Source organism: Macrotis lagotis, chromosome 3, assembly GCF_037893015.1.
Source record: "Macrotis lagotis isolate mMagLag1 chromosome 3, bilby.v1.9.chrom.fasta, whole genome shotgun sequence".
Taxonomy (NCBI): Eukaryota; Metazoa; Chordata; class Mammalia; order Peramelemorphia; family Peramelidae; genus Macrotis; species Macrotis lagotis.
Window position 1 is genome coordinate 200990400 of NC_133660.1, and position 17112 is coordinate 201007511.

Sequence of the window (17112 nt, forward strand, 5' to 3'; positions counted from 1 at the left end):
TATTCTATGGTCTAGGGCTACTTACCTAAAGATGATGTGAGAAAAATGGTTGCATTCTTAAAATTATTATATGAATACTATTTTGCTACTGGTAATACATCGTGCTTAGGGGCAAATCTGCACAGAGGGAAATTTGTCCACTTGAGAATTCCTAGGGAATTTTCCATGTTTTCAAGCTTTGTTAATATCATTATTATGTATATTATCTCATTCAATCAGATTAAGTGGTTTCCCAGGCAAAATATTTTACAACCTATAAAATATTAGGTAAATGATAGTTATTGTTGTTGTTATTATAGTTTTCTGTGCTAGGAATTATGGTCAGTTCCATTTCATCACAGATATGAAAGTAAAGTCTATATAACCACACATTGGCTATGCTCTATATGGGATAGGGTTTCAATCACATGGAAACTGAGATTCCTTTCTACTCAGGAATTATATGATTCTATGAAACCTACATCTGAAATTGACAATAGAATTTAGAACATACAAGGTCATAACTGGAAGAAATCTTAGAACCAGATTATGTCAGAACTGAAAAATACCTCAGAAATCATCTGAATCACTTCTGGCCAAGATGGCAGAAAGAAGCCAGGCACTGTGGTAAAGTTTCCGGGTTTCCTCTCAGAAATAATACAAAGGAAACCTCTTAACAGAAATTCAATCAAGAAAACCCAGAAAAAGAGGCTAGAGGAAGAACATCTATCAACAAGGTCTGTCTCAGGAAACCATAGGTAAAACAGGGACAGAGAGCAGAGATCCAATGGGGGTGGGGTGAGAGCCAGACTAAACTAAAATCAGCCATGGAGACTTTGGCTGTGGGAGCAGCAGTGTGGGGAGCTCCAGTGGGGCTGGAAGGAGAATCCTAGAATAGACAGGTGCAGAGGGCAGCAGGGCATCAATTTGTTCTGATCTGGGCCCTGAGTTCCATACTTTCAGCAGAGTCCTCTTTCCAGAACAAAGACAGAAGCAGCCATCACACCCCAACCACACAATCCACCCCACTACCAGGTTCAGGCATGGGAGGCAGAGCTCCCTCAGCTGAATAAGGAGATTAATTAACTGGTCCCAAGGTCCAGGCCACATTGTTCAAGGATTACAGTATCTAGCTGTACCCCCTACCCCTCCAGGCCTAGGGACAATGGCTCAAATTAAGGTCAAAGACTTTCCAGAGAAAGTAACCAGTACCTCCTAATGCCTGGCCCACTTGGAGATACTAAACTAAATGAACAAAATTTCTACGGTTTTCAAAATCACACTTCTTTGAACCAGCCCCACCCCCACACAAGATCCTAGGGAAATGAGCAAAGGCCAGAGAAAAGGAAGGCCCATTCAAAACTACTTAGAATGCAAAGATGCAAACCAAAAGAGATCTAGAACTTCTGAGGAGACTATGAATTGGTCTGAGGAGACTATGACTTGGTCTCCAGCCCAGAAAGACTTTCTAGGAGAAATGAGGAAGGTATTTAGAAATCAATTGCAGGAGGGCAGCTAGGTGGCACAGTGGATAGAATACCGGCCCTGGAGTCAGGAGTACCTGAGTTCAAATCTGGCCTCAGACACTTAATAATCATCTAGCTGTTTGGCCTTGGGCAAGTCACTTCACCCCATTGCCTTGCAAAAAAAAAGAAAAGAAATCAATTGGAGGGATGGCTAGGTGGCACAGAGTACCAGCCCTGGATTCAGGAGTACCTGAATTCAAATCTGACCTCAAGACACTTAATAATTACCTAGCTGTGTGGCTTAGGGAAAGCCACTTAATCCCATTTGCCTGACAAAATCGTAAAAAAATAAAGAAATAACAACAGAAATCAATTGGAAAAACTGGGAAAAGAAACTCAAGAGAAAATTAACACCTTGCAAGAGAAAGTTAACATCTCGCAGCAAGAAAACAAATCTTTGGAAAATGCAATTGGAAAAATTAAAAAAGAAAATAATTTTCTCAAAACCTCAATTGGGCAAATGCAAAAAGCAAATAATTCTCTTAAGTCTACAATTAGGCAAATGGGAAAACATCTACAAAAATATAATTAACCAATTTGAAAAAGAAGTTGCAAAAGGTAAATGGTAAAATTATTCTCTAAAAAAAGCATGGAATCTGTGGAAACTAATGAATTCATGAGAGAACATGACTCTGTTAAAGAAAACCAAAAAATTGAAAATATAGAAGAAAATGTAAAATAACTCATCAACAAAACCACTGACCTCGAGAATAGATCCAAGGGAGACAACTTAAGAATCATTGTGCTTCCTGAAACCAATGAAGAGAAATATTACATGAGTTAATGATAGAAAACTGCCCTGATATCATGGAAACAGAGGGGGGGAAATAGTTATTGAAAGAATACATCCATCTTGCAGAAAGGGATCCTAAAATGAAAAAATCACCAAGGAATATTATGGACAAATTCCAAAAATATAAGATAACAGAGAAAATACTACAAGCAGCCAGAAAGAAACAATTTAGATACCAAGGAGCCACAGTAAGGATTACACAGGACTTGACTGCATCAACATTAAGGGGTCAAAGGGCCTGGAAATGATATTCCAAAGAGCAAGGGAGCTTGGAAAGCAGACAAGAATCAGCTATCCAGCAAAATGAATCTTCTATTACAAGGGAAAAGATGGACTTTTAATGAGATAAGAGACTTCCAGCTTTTCCTGAATAAAAGAACAAAGCTAAATAGAAAATTTGGGCATCAAACAGGAGACTCAAGAGATACAAGAAAAGGTAAAAAATAAAAATATAAAGAAAAAAAAACTGCTATCCAATAAGAAGAAACTGGCTATATTTCCCACCTGGAAGAAAGAGTCTAATACGTCTGGAGAATTGTAACTCTATTAGAGAGAATATACTTAGACCGAAGTAATAGACATTCATGACTTTTCCTTCACCCTGATAGAATGATTTAAAAACAATACCTCCTTAAAAAGGGGGAGGGCAGTAAAGAGATGGGAGAATGGAGGAGACTGAATGGGGTAAATCACATTACATAAAGTGGTACAAAGGACCTATTGCAATAGAGGGAAAGAAGGGAGGATTTGGGAACTGCCTGAATCTTACTCTCATCAGAGCAGGGCTAAAGTTAACATACACACACTCAGTTAAGTTGAGAAACTTATCTTACCTTTCAAGTATTAAAAGAGGAAAGGGAGATGGGTGAGGAAAAGAGGAACTAAGAGAAGGAAGGGAAGAATGAAATGGGCAAAAGGAAAGGGGAAAGAAAGGAGAGGGGGTTGAATATAAGATAGCAAACATAGTGAAGGGAGATACTCATAAGTTAAGCACTGGGGAATATGGATGAAGTAAAGGGGAAAATATAAACAGAACATAGGATAGAGGGCAATAAAGAGTAATTTTAACTTTGAATGTGAATGGGAAGAACTCTCCTATAAAACAGAAGCAAATAGTAGGCTGGATTAAAAACCAGAATCCTACAACATGCTGCTTACAAGAAATTAATTTTAAGCACAGAGATATAGGTTGAATAAAGTAAAAAAGGATGGAACAAACTATATTTTCCTTTAGATGAAGTGAAATAAGCAGGAGTGGGGTAGCAATCCCTATCTCAGAAAAAGTAGCTGCAAAAACATATCTCATTAAAAGAGATAAGGAAAGAAACTATATCCTCCTAAAAGGTACCATGGAAAATAAAAACAATTTCAAATATAAATATGTATGCACCAAGTGTTATAGCATCCAGATTCTTAGAGGAGAAGTTGAATGAGTTACAGGAATACATAGACAGCAAAACTCTACTGGAAGGAGACCTCAACCTCCTGCTCTCAGATTTAGATAAATATAACCATGAAATAAACAAGAAAGAAGATAAAGAGTTAAATAGAATGTTTGAAAATCTAGACAAGATAGCTCTTTGGAGAAAGCTGAATGGATATAGAAATGAATATACTTTTTCTTTTCTGCATTACATGGTACTACACAAAAATGGACCATAGAGTAGGGCATAAAAACCTAGTAAGCACATAAAGAAAGGCAGAAAAAATGAATATATCCTTCTCAAATCAAAATTCAATAAAAATCACATGCAATAACGGGCCAGGAAAAGATAGACCTAAAATTAATTGAAAATTAAACAACCTCATTTTAAAGAATGAGTGGATCAAAACAACAAATTATAGAAAGAATTAATGGCTCCATCTTAGATAATGATAATGATGAGACAGCATACCAAAACTTACGGGATACAGCCAAGGTAGTTTTCAAGGAATATATTACCTCTTAAAATACTTACATGAATAAATTGGAGAGAGAGGAAATCAATGAACTAAACATGAAACTAAAAAAATTTAAAGAATATATTAAACCCCTCAATTAAATACTAAATTAGAAATTCTAAAAATTAAAGGAAAAATTAATAAAATTGAAAGCAAGAAAACTATTGAATTAATACACCAAGAGTTGGTTTTATGAAAAAAACAATAAAATTGACAAATCTCTGGTCAATTTGATTAATAAAAGAAAGTAGAAAACCAAATTGCAAGTATCATAAATAAAAAAGGTAAACTCACCACCAATGAAGAGGAAATTAATGTAACAATTTGGAATTATTTTGCTCAACTGTATTCTAATAAATTTGATAATCTAAGTGAAATGGATGAATATTTACAAAAATATAAGTTGTCCAGATTAAATGAAGAGGAAATTAAAAATCTAAATAACCCTATCTCAGAATAAAGTAATTCAACAAACCATTATTGAACTCCCTAAGGAAAAAAATCTCCAGGGCCAGACAGATTCACAAATGAATTCTATCAAACATTTAAGGAACAATTAGTTCCATTTCTATATTAAATCCTTGGCAAAACAGATGAGGGCAAAACTCTACCTAACTCTTTCTTTGGCACCAATATGATGATGATACATAAACCAGGAAGAGCAAAAACAGAGAAAGAAAATTATAGATATATCTCTCCCTGATAAAATAGATGCAAAAATCTTGATTAAAATCTTAGCAAAATGATTACAGCAAGGTATCACTAGGATAGTATGCTATGATCAAGTAGGATTTCTTCCAGGATTGAAGGGTTGGTTCAGTATTAGGAAAACTTTTATTTAATTAACTATATCAGTAGCAAACCTATCATAAATCATATGATTATATCAATAGATGCTGAAAAAGCCTTTGAAAAAAGATAGACCCCCCTTCCTACTAAAAACCCTGAGGGTAGGAATAAATGAATTGTTCCTTAGAATGATAAGCAGTGTCTTTATGACAAGTATTATGTGCAGTGGGGATTAGAGGCATTCCCACTAAGATCAGGTGTGAAACAAGGATACCCATTTTCACCACAACTATTATATATTGTCAAAATGTTAGCTTCAGTTATAAGAAAAGAAAAAGAAATCGAAGGACTTTGAATTGGGAAAGAAGAAACAAAACTTTCACTCTTTTCAGAGGACATGACGGTATACCTAAATATTGCTTCAAAAATTATCTAAAAACTACTAGAAACAATTAACAATTTTAGCTAAGTCACAGAATTTAAAAACCCTGATAAATCCTCAGCATTTCTATATATTACTAGCAAGGTGCAACAGCAAGAGCTAGAAAGAGAAATCCCATTCAAAGTAACTTCAGACAATATAAAATACTTGGGAGTCTACCTGCCAAGGCAGACTCAGAAACTCTATGAAAACAATTACAAAACATTTCTCAGATTTAAATTATAAGGCAAATATCAACTGTTCATGGGTAGGCCAAGCTAATAATGACAATCCTACCTAAATTAAAATACCTATTTAGTGCCCTACCAATCGAAATTCAAAAAAAAAAATACTTTAATATGAGTTAGAAAAAATTGTAAGTAAACTCATATGGAGAAATAAAAGGTCAAGAACTTCTAGGGATTTAATATAAAAAGTGCAAAAGAATGTGACTTAGACATCCCAGATCTAAAATTATATTACAAAGTAATACAAAACTGTCTGATATTGGCTTAGAAATAGAGTGGTGGATCAGTGTAATAGACTAGGTAAAAAAGAGATAGCAGGAAATTATTACAGTAATCTGCTGTTCAATAAACCCAAAGAGCCAGCTTCTGGGATAAAAATTCTCTCTTTGATAAAAGCTGTTGGGAAAATTGGATGTTAGTATGGCAGAAACTTGGATTAGACCAGTATCTCACACCATATATGAAGATAAGATTAAAATCGGTACAGGATATAAACATAAAAGATAATATTATAAGCAAACTAGAATATCAAGGAATAGTCTACTTGTCAAATCTATGGAAAGGGAAGCAGTTTATGACCAAGGAAGAGATAGAGAAAATCATTAAAACAAACTAGATAATTTTGATTACATTACATTAAAAAAAAACTTTTGCACAAACAAAACCACTGTAACCAAGATCAAAAGAAATGTAGTAAATTGGGAAGTAATTTTACAATTAGTATTTCTGACAAAGGACTCATTTCTAAAATATACAGAGAACTGAGTCAAATTTTTTAAAGAAAACCCATTCATTCCCCAATTGGCAAGTGGTCAAAGGATATGCAAAGGCTACTTAAAGATGAGATAAAAGCAATCCATAGTCATACAAAAAATTGCTCTAAATCATGATTTATTAGAGAAATGCAAATTAAAGCATCTCTGAGGTACCACCTCACACCTCTCGGACTAGCCAATATGAACAGAAAGGAAAATGATCATTGTTGGAAGGGTAGTGGGAAATCTGGGACACTAATACATTGTTAGTGGAGCTGTGAACTCATCCCACCGTTCTGGAGAGCAGTCTGGAACTATGCCCAAAGGGCAACAAAAATGTGCATACCCTTTGACCCAGCAGTACCACTACTGGGTATATACCACAAAGAGAAGATAAAAAAAGGATAAAAACATCACTTGTACAAAAATATTCGTAGAAGCCCTATTTGTGGTGGCAAAAAATTGGAAACTGAGTGAATGTCCATCAATTAGGGAATGCCTGAACAAACTGTTTTATCTATCTATCTATCTATCTATCTATCTATCTATATATATATATATATATATAATATATATGTATATATCTGTGTGTGTATGTATGTATGTTATGGAACACTATTGTTCATTAGAAACCAGGATGAAAGAAAATTCAGAAAAGCCTGGAAGGATATGCTTGAACTGATACTAAGCAAGATGAGCAGAACCACAGCATGGTACACCCTAACAGCAACATGGGGGTGATGACCAAACTTACTGAACTTGCTCATTTCATTGGTTCAACAATCAGGAATAATTTTAGGCTATCTGAGGTAGAGAATACCACCTGTATGCAAAGAAAGAATTGTGGCATTTGGACAAATTCCAAAGACAAATATTACCTCTAATTGAACAAAAAAGGGTATCTTATTGTGAAATTTTGCTATCTCTTACATTGTATTTTTTTTTTCTTGAGGATATGAGTTCTCTCTTAACACATTCAATTTTGATCAATGTATAGCATGGAAGCAATGTAAAAACTATTAGACTGCCTCCTGTGGGGGGGGGGGAAGGAAGATTGGGGGAAAATTGTAAAATTCCAAAAACAATTAAAAAAATGTAAAAAAACAAACAAAAAAGAATAAAGTTCAAATGTCTGCAGCTCCGTAAACAACAACCCCAAGAACAACAACAACAACAACAAAATCATCTGAGTCAAGCCCCTAAACAACATGTATCATTAGTAATATTTCAAACAAATGATCAGTCTTGTTGGTTTACTCAACCTTATTGCAATTACCTTCAAATTTTATATTTATATTTATGGAACTTTAGAGAATCAGGAAATCTTCAATGGGCCAATACATAATCCAAAAAAAACATATAAGATTGAATTATTTCCAGAATGCTGAGCATACTAACATAGAGGGAGAAGGGAGGTAAAGTAAATTTTAGAAAGATTTTCATTGAAGTTAAAACAAAAACACATTTTCTGATATCCTCAATTAATCAGAAACTCAATGAACTCAATGAAACATCTATCCTTTCCTTGATGGTTCCAATTAGTTATGACAAAGGCCATCTTTGAACAATTAAGAGTTCTTCTGGTCTTACCTAGAATGAGATTCAGTTTTGAACAAACATTCTGATTTCTTTAGTGCAAAGTCCTTAACTGAAAGTATGGTATGAACAGAAAGTTACATGTTCAATATGAAGAACATTACTCTACATTCTAATTGTGTTGCTCACAGAAGAAGATGAGTGGGATTTTGGAAAGAAATTTTAAAACAAAATATTTTTTTCAAGGCTTGCCTGTGGGCTGAGAAACATACTCAGAATAGTGCAGATTGCATGAAGATATAGTCATTTAGTCTCTTGAGGTTGACTGCCAGAGGAAAACTTGATTTTCCCTCTCTATAGTACTTATACATCTAGCCCCAGATCCTTGTCACCTCCCCTGAGACAAGGAGGGTAGGAAAGGAAAGAGAAAAAGAGGACATGACAGGACAGGGAAAGAGAAGAGAGGAGGGGAGGGGAGGGGAGGGGAGGAGATGACAGGAGAGGAGAGGAGAATGGAACAATGGGAGGGGGCTGAAGGAAGGATTTATTAAGCATTGACTATATTCCAAGTACTGTGCTAATGGTTAGAAATAGTCTCTAATTTGACCTTAACACTAATCCCTAGACAACATCTAAATCAGAGCCACAGCTCTTTTACAATAGCCTAATAGGAAGAGCCCAATCCAGCAGAGAGGGCAATGAGGACCTGAGCATTCCATATGTCCATCTCAGTGTTAATTGCCACCCTAAATCCCCACCTCCAAGATACACCATAATGCTCCTGGCACCAATTTTCAAAGACTCTTTGTTCTTCTCCTTGGGGATTCAGTTTCACCCTAACAAAAAACACAGATGCAGGTTTGTTTCAAAGTCACAGTTACTGAGTGTTAGGAGAAAGAATGGGATTGTGCCCTCCAGAAAACACCTTCCTCTTGGTTCCCTTGAGTCCAATCTAGTCCAATCACTAATGAGAAATTCTCTGCACCAGATAAAACTAATGATCATCTAGCTTCTACTTTGATATTGCTGGAAAGCAACCAACTGGAGAGCTCTCACTTTTGAAGAGTTCTCATTATTAGGCTGTTTTTAAGCCCAAAGATACCTTTTGGGTAGATGAACCCTGGAAACCCTAATATCAGGGAACGGGAACATAATTACAACATAGAATGTGATCAGGGGCAACAGGAAGGTGACTTTTCCTTTGGCTCCTTCTGCTCAACCTACTTTTCAATCTCAAATTCTACCATAATCATGATGTTCAGCTAAGTGGTACTTAACTCCTCCCCAGTAGGTCCCAGGATCTTGTTTCTGGTGGGGAGATAGACTAGTTCTGGGAGTCAGAAACAGGTGGACTCTGTTACTCAAAACTGAATAAATTGAAAATAATAGAGAAGGCACTGGAATTAAGAAGAGTTGGGGCAAGCTTCCTGGTAGAAAGAAAGATGATAGTTGGGACTTAAAGGGAGCCGGGAGGGCAGGGAGACCATTCTAAGACAGTCATAGAGATGATGGGAGTTGAAGGATTGAGTGTCTTATTCATGGAGCAATCAGGAGACCACTGTCATTGATCCTGTATTGGGCAGTAAAGTGTAAGGAGACTGAAAATTGACAGAACTGGCCATTTATGAGATAACTATATTTTAGGAATTTAAATTCAAATCATTTGTTTTTAGAGATAGCATGGTAGAACACTGTCTCCTTTAGTAGACCTGTTTGTGAATGCTTTTCCCTAAACCACCCTAAACTTCTGGTTCTCTGTGTGTAAAACAGGAACAATATTACCTCTTATCTCTCAAGGTTATTGTTAGGGAGGTGTCTCTGAAATCATAAAGTGCTATAGAAGTACTAGTTGTTATTTGACATATGACAATAGGCAAATTATTTTACCTTTTGAGTTTTCACTTTCCTCATCTATGGGCTAGATCCAGATGTTCTCAGAATCTCTTCTGGACTCTTTTGGTATTTTACTAATTAAACTACATAAATGTCATCCAAAGTACATTTCCCTTGTAGCAAATTCTACTTCAGGGCTATTCATATAAATAGATTCCAATGGAATATTTTAAATCTTTTGTCATATTTCTTGGGCAGGAAGAAAATAGGACACTTCCCTAAATGGATGTATTCATAATTAGGCCCCAGAAGATAAGCAAATCAAAAATGGAGAGAACTAGAAAATAATGTGTTTATACTCAGGTAGTCTGTACTGATAGGCACATTAAGGTGCTTACAAATATGTTTTCATAGACTGTGTGATTTTAAGTTGATGATTACATTGTTTCTCTGTGTGAATTATCAGGTTGATAGCCTGGTATTGAGAGCCTCCACAATTTTCCCAGACTGTCCAGTCTTATCTCAAACTGTGCCCCTCCACATGATCTATATTCCAGACCAACAAGACAAATCAGCTTCTCCCAGTGTCTGCCCTCATAGATTTTTATCCCCAGATCAGGAATCCCATACCAATGATTATCCCCTCTTATTGAAGTATTAAGATTTCTGATAAAATCCAATTCAAATGCTACTTCCTTCAGGAAGACTTTTACAATTACCTCAGCTGATCCCTCCCTTCTCTTCTTAGACTTCAACTGTGATAGTAATTTCTTCTTTTGCATTTAAAATTTACTGATTAAACCATTGAATTTTTTTACATTACATTGTCTGAAAGTCTTAACTTTCCAATTGTAAGCCTATTGAGATCAAGGACCATATGCAATTTGTGTTTTTTTTTTTCATTTTCTCTAGTGCATTATTGTTTAACATTTTCCTATCATAGACCACTTTGGTAGTCAGTTGAAGACTGGAATCTTTCTCAGAAACCATTTGTTGTTGAAGGAAATGCTTAATTCAATTTAGAGGTTAGTGAAAATGAGATGTAATTCTTTTCCTTATCTGAGTATATGGGACTCCTGAAATCTATATACTAACTCTTTGGGGACCCATGGACTCCAGATTAAAAACATTTGTCTAGTTTCTATCACAATGTGCAAAATAGCAGCTTAAAAGATAACATTTCTAATTAAAGATCATATTGAGAAAAAGAAAGAGAACTGTTCCCATTTATGAGTAATAGACCCACAATTCATCTTTTGCTTCTTCCCTTATCTGTGAGTCATATTGGGTTATTTTATTCTACTTCCTTGCTAGTGTCCCAAGAGGGGTGATTATTTAGTTGAGAACAATGGTTATTTAGATGGCATCACCACTGGCAAATGCTTTGTGCATCCTCATCTGAAAAAAGCTGATCTTGACATCAATGAAGATCACTTTGTGGTAGGGAAACAACAGATGATTGGAGGCAAGTGGGTAACTGCATCTTCTCCTCAGTGGCAGTGCCAATTTGATTAGTCTGGTTCATTTATGCAGTGCTGCTTGATTTTTTTTCTTTTATAAAGAATTCTCTTCCTGACTACTTTCCCTATTGCTTTAGGTCCTGTCTCACTGCCATTGTGTATTAAAAATTGTAAAAGAATCTAGAAGATATTGTTTACTTTGGTCAAACTCATACTTTATCATTATCATTATCATTATTATTATTATTATTATTATTATTATTATTATTAGGCTGATTCTACTACTACAGCTTCTAGTAATCAATTATTTCTTTTTTTCTACTATAACTACTAGTTAACTAATTTACTATTTGTTTATTTTGGAATTCATGTATTAGCTGAATTTCTTCAAGAACTCATCTTTCATGTCTGTCTATTCACTGACTCATTTGAATTTAAAGTAGAAAATAAGAAAGCTGAAAGAATGTAATTCATTCATAAATTCAACTCAGTCTTCTAAAAGTCTGATCCCCCCCCCTTATTTCTGAATTGTTTTGGTCAAAATAGATTTCAAAAATACCCTGAAGTATCTTTATTGTTTTTAAGTTCTCCCAAGTTTTTAGTGTTATTTTCTTCTTTGGATTAGGGAATCTTTCCTGACCTTACATATTTTTAATTTTACAATGATATAAACAAAAGCATAGATAGATTGTTTTATCAGATTTACAGATGACACAAATTTGGAAGGGAGAGCTAATTGAAGGATGGGATTAAAAAAATTGACAGGATAGATTATTGGGTTAACTTGAATAATATAAAGTTTCATAAGAATAAATTTTCAATCTTATAACTAGGTTCAGAAATCAACTTCATGTGTACATGATGAAAGAGGCATGGAACAATTCTAGTTCATCCAAAAAGACCTAGGGATTTAAAAAAGGGTTGCAATTTCAATGTAAGTCAGCACTATACCAATATTCCTAATGACTTCTTAGGCTACATTGTTTTAACTTATTTTTAAAATATACTTATTTTTATTAAATATTTTATAATTACATGTAAAAATTTTTAACACTCATTTAAAAAAATTGAGTTTCAGGTTCTCTTACTTCTTCCTGCCCTTCTCTCTCCATGAGACAGTAAACAACTTTATACAGATTACACATGGGCAATCATGCAAAACATATTTGCTTATTAGTCATGTTAAAAAGAAAAACAGAGACCAATAATTTTTTAAAAATACATAAAAAGAGAAAATAGTAAAAAAATAGCATTCTTTGATCTTGGATAGCATTTTTCATCAAAAATCCTTTGTAATTGTCTTGGATCATTGTGTTATTCAAAATAGCCAAGTCATTCACAATTAATCACTATACAGTATTCTTGTTACTATTAATGTTCTCCTGGTTCTCCTTAATTTCATTTTGCATCATTTCATGTAAGTCTTTACAGGTTTTTCTGAAATCATCCTGCTTGTCTTATAGCACAATAGTATTTCATTATAATTGTATACTACAATTTGTTAATTTTCCAGTTAAAGGATATCCCCTCAATTCTCAATCATTTTCCTCCACTAAAGAGCTGCTTCAAATATCTTTTTTACAAATAGGTCTTTATCCTTTTTTATCTCTATGAGATGAGGAAACTAGGAGGAATATTGCTGGGAAAAAACACATGTGCAGTTTTATAGACTTTGGGGCATAATTCCAAACCATTCTGCAGAATGGTTGGATTAGTTCACAATTCCACCAAAATGGTTCCATTTTTCCCTTCCCTTTACTATTTGGCAATTTCTTTTTCTGTCATATTAGGCAATCTGAGAGGTAATAGGTGGTATCTCAGGATTTTTCAATTAACTTAATTTTTCTAATAAGTAGTGATTTAGAGCATTTTAAGGCTTCACTTAGAGATCAATAGTGCAAAACAATACAGGGTAAAAGTCCTCTTTTTCCTCTATCACACCTCTTTTGGAGAATTGTCCCAAGTTCTAGTCAGGTAATTTAAAACCATCATTAAGAAATTCTGGATTCCAAAAGAGGAAAACTAGCATAGTAAAGGATTTAAAGTTTATACCACATAAGGGTCATTTGAAGGAACTAAGGATATTTGTCCTATAGAAGGCAAGGATTTCTTCTAGTATTTGCAGCACTACCATGTACTCCTCATGAAGTAGGAGAAGCAAGAGGACTCTAAAATTTCCTTGGCTTAATGTCCCTCTCCATGCAAATATCACATATCCAGGAATTAGAATTGTTCTGCTTATCCCCAGAGCACAGTGCCAATATAATGAAAGTTGCAAAAAGGAAAATTCTGATTTAACATATGGAGAATTTCCTTATAATTAGAAAATTAGAATTGTCTAAAATTGAAATGGACTACCTAGAGAGGTTGTGGTTTCTCTGTTTATTGGGGGTCTTCAAATTGAATAAGAATTGTTTGGGTATGTTATAGAGGGAATCTTCTTCAGGTTTTGGTTGTATCTGATGACTGTTGGAGTCACTTCCAACCAAAACATTCTGTGTAAGCTTTAGGACAGGTTGCTGGCATATTAGAGTACATAAAATTAGGTGAGGCATATAGCAGTCAGAACTCTGAAATCTGAAAAATACCCTTAAGGGCTAAAATTCTTGAGAATCGATAAATCTAGTCCAGGAATATCTATAGATAATGTGCTACTTTGAAGGGCCTATGCTTTCATTGCATCATCTCCATCTTAAAGGTATGAATTGCTTTAACCCATATTAGAAGATGATCTTCCATATTTTGCTATAAATACCTATAAAGAATAAGTCTTAGCCATGGGAATAACTTTATTTCATGCCCTATTTTTTAAAGATTTGTAAATGAGGGGCGGCTAGGTGGCACAGTGGATAGAGGACCGGCCCTGGAGTCAGGCATAGCTGAGTTCAAATCCGGCCTCAGATACTTAATAGTTACCTGGCTATGTGGCCTTGGGCAAGCCACTTAACCACACTGCCTTGCAAAAAGTCAAAAAAAAGAAAGAAAGAAAAAAAGATTTTTAAATGATAGTTCAATCTTTCCTATAGACAAATATTTCACTGAATCTTTTCAGATAAATTGAAGATTTTATGGCCCCTAGCCAAAATTTTTAACTGCAAAGAAAGTCTATCTTTAGTTTCTTTATTTTTGTATTTGAGGAAAAGGAAGAGAGAGGAAAATCTTTAATTTCATCTATTTAGGGAAATCAGAGTGATAAAATCAAACCATTTACTCAAATTTGCACCTGCTGTTTGATTAGCATCCTGAGAGAATTGAATAGGCGGAATTACTTTCTCAGGATCCTAAAGACAGTATGTGGCAAAGGCAAGACTTGAACTCAGATCTTCTTGATCTCATCTGCATCTTATACATCACAGTGTCTCTGTTCAGAATGGCTTTGGATATGAAACAGCCTGATTGATTTCCTCCCATTGTTATCCTCATAAAATAATCACCAAAGTTAATCAAACCCTCTGACATTGTTAGCATTATTACTCTCAGGTAGAAAAATCATATATATTTTTCTCTATCTGAAAGTCTTCCTTTCTCAAAACTTAATTGCATAATTTACAGAGTAGAACATTTCTATAAAAATTCCCTTCTCACTAGATTGTTCCTTAGGGAACAGGTCTGGTTTTGCATTAATGAAGGAACAGGGATGAAGAATCAATCTATAGGATATAAATGGCAAAGGATTTGATAGCTGGAGCTTAGAGTTCAAGGGCAGGGTGGAGAATTGACCAATGTGGGAAAATTCTCTTTTCATGCCCCAGCCAATACTTGATCTCATCCCACTAGTGCTGAACCTCCATAAAGAGTAATGTGGGTCATTTATAACCCAGCCAAAGAACCAGAAATGCCAGAAATCATTAAGAGGTTGGATTGGGACAGAGAGGGTGTAACTGACAGTGGGTAAAATGTGCAGCATCTGTATCCTAGATTCAAATTTCTCCCTCTACTGACTATACATGTTCTCAGACACAGAATATATTAGTTTTCATCTTTATACTCTCAGCACCTAGCATAATACTGTATATTTTAAATATTTCTTGAATTGGAGTTCTTAGTAAAATAGCATCTTTCAAATTTACCAGGTAATGAGTCTACTAGAAATGGCATAACTTGTTATTATTGGATATGTTTTAGCTTTCTGTGTATAACTTTTCTAGGTGAGAAGAAAGAAATGATGAAATATCCAGTTGAAGAAAGGAAAACAAGGGTGACTGAGATTTTCTTCAATAATTTAGGTAATCAGAGTTTGTGTGGAAAAGAGAAAAGCAGGACGGGAGTCAGGAGAAATTTCTTCTCAAATCTGACTTCTGATAGTAATGAGCTCTGTAAGTAGTTAGCATGCTATTTAACCTCTCTCCAAGACTCAATTTTCGTATATGTACAATGGTTATAATAGTAACATGTAACCTACCAAATTGATTTGAGAGTCAAATGAGTTCAAAGTATGTAAATAATTTTGAAAAATTTAAGATATCATGTAATTTTTTTTAGAATCATGTACTTGGTAATAAGGCAGCCAGTGGAATGCTTAGGACCATGATTTTATTAAAAAGGACTTTGCCTCATCTGAGTTTCAATTGCATTACACTATAACTTCATGTGTACTCTACATAAGGAACAAGAACTGACAGCTGAAAAAACTTTTTAAAGCATGTTGTAATATATGACTGAAAGAAAAAACAACAGCATCCTTTAATGATAGATCACATCTATAAATATGTATTAGAGTATGTGTGTGGTTTGTACATGGGAAAAAAGGAAGGAAAGTGGGAGGACAGGACAAGCACTGGAATGGAATTCAAGGCATGGTGTCTGTATGACCTTATTCTGGGACAAAGCTATAAAGAGAGTTACATTTAAGGTATGCCTCACTTTCAAAAAAGTAGAGAAATGCATTCTCTATCAATGAATGGGAAAAAATTAACAATATTCTAGTTATAAAAATTTAACTTATTTACACTAAAAATATAAAATATCTATTTTTGCCTTCAGAAGGCAAAAGATCATTCAAATCTATACATCCTTAAGAGAAGAGCATGCAAATTGATCTGAATCCTCTTGACTCTCAACAAGAAGGGTCATTTCCCATCACAATGGTATGTTTGATTCTCCTTCAGGCAATGGATAACCTAGTTAACTTCTTCCAGTTGATAAGACTCTTGAAAGGTTGATTATGATTTGTCTAACCGTATATCAATTACATGAGTAGTAGAGGGTATTCTTTAAAGGAATTTTCAGAGATAGCAAATCATTAATAATCATTTGGAGGTTTATGGGTAGGGTGTTATTCCCATTTCCTACACAACTCCATTTTCCAAAAAGAATTTATAATTGTTCAGTCAGTATAAGGTATGAGTCTAATGGAAAAGAATTTTGAAAATAGGGAAGCTGGGGAGGCTAGGTGGTGCAGTAGACAGAGCACCAGCCCTGGAGTCAGGAGTACTGAGTTCAAATCTGACCCCAGACACTTAACAATTACCTGGTTGTGTGGCGTTGGGCAAGCCACTCAACCCCATTTGCCTTGCAAAAACCTAAAAATAAAAGAAAATAGGGAAGCTGCTGCTTAGAGACGAGATATGGAGACAATTTAGATTTGCTAGCAGAAGAGTTTGATTGAAGTCACAACTCTCATATTTAACAATGTGATCTTGGAACTTTCAGTAGTGTTCTCCAGGCTTCAGATAATTCATAAACAAAATGATAAAGTTAAACTAGGTAATCTTAAAGATCTAAACTTTATGAAATGATAGTTTTCTTTTACAAGAAAAATTCTAATTCTTCGCAGAAATTCTTTTAACAACCCTTTGCATTAGGCAGGGCAAGTGTTATTATAACCTTTT

At 34.7% G+C, this 17112-nt stretch overlaps 1 long non-coding RNA gene across 1 annotated transcript in view; it reads left to right on the plus strand.

Annotated features, from left to right (window-relative positions):
- Positions 1-567: 567 nt before the first annotated feature.
- The window catches only part of LOC141516382 (uncharacterized), a 40598-nt gene continuing 24053 nt past the window's right edge, over positions 568-17112 (plus strand). Inside the window, exons 1-2 of the long non-coding RNA XR_012476679.1 lie at positions 568-737; positions 15430-15507. This is a non-coding gene — a long non-coding RNA (uncharacterized LOC141516382). The remainder of the gene's footprint in view (positions 738-15429; positions 15508-17112) is intronic.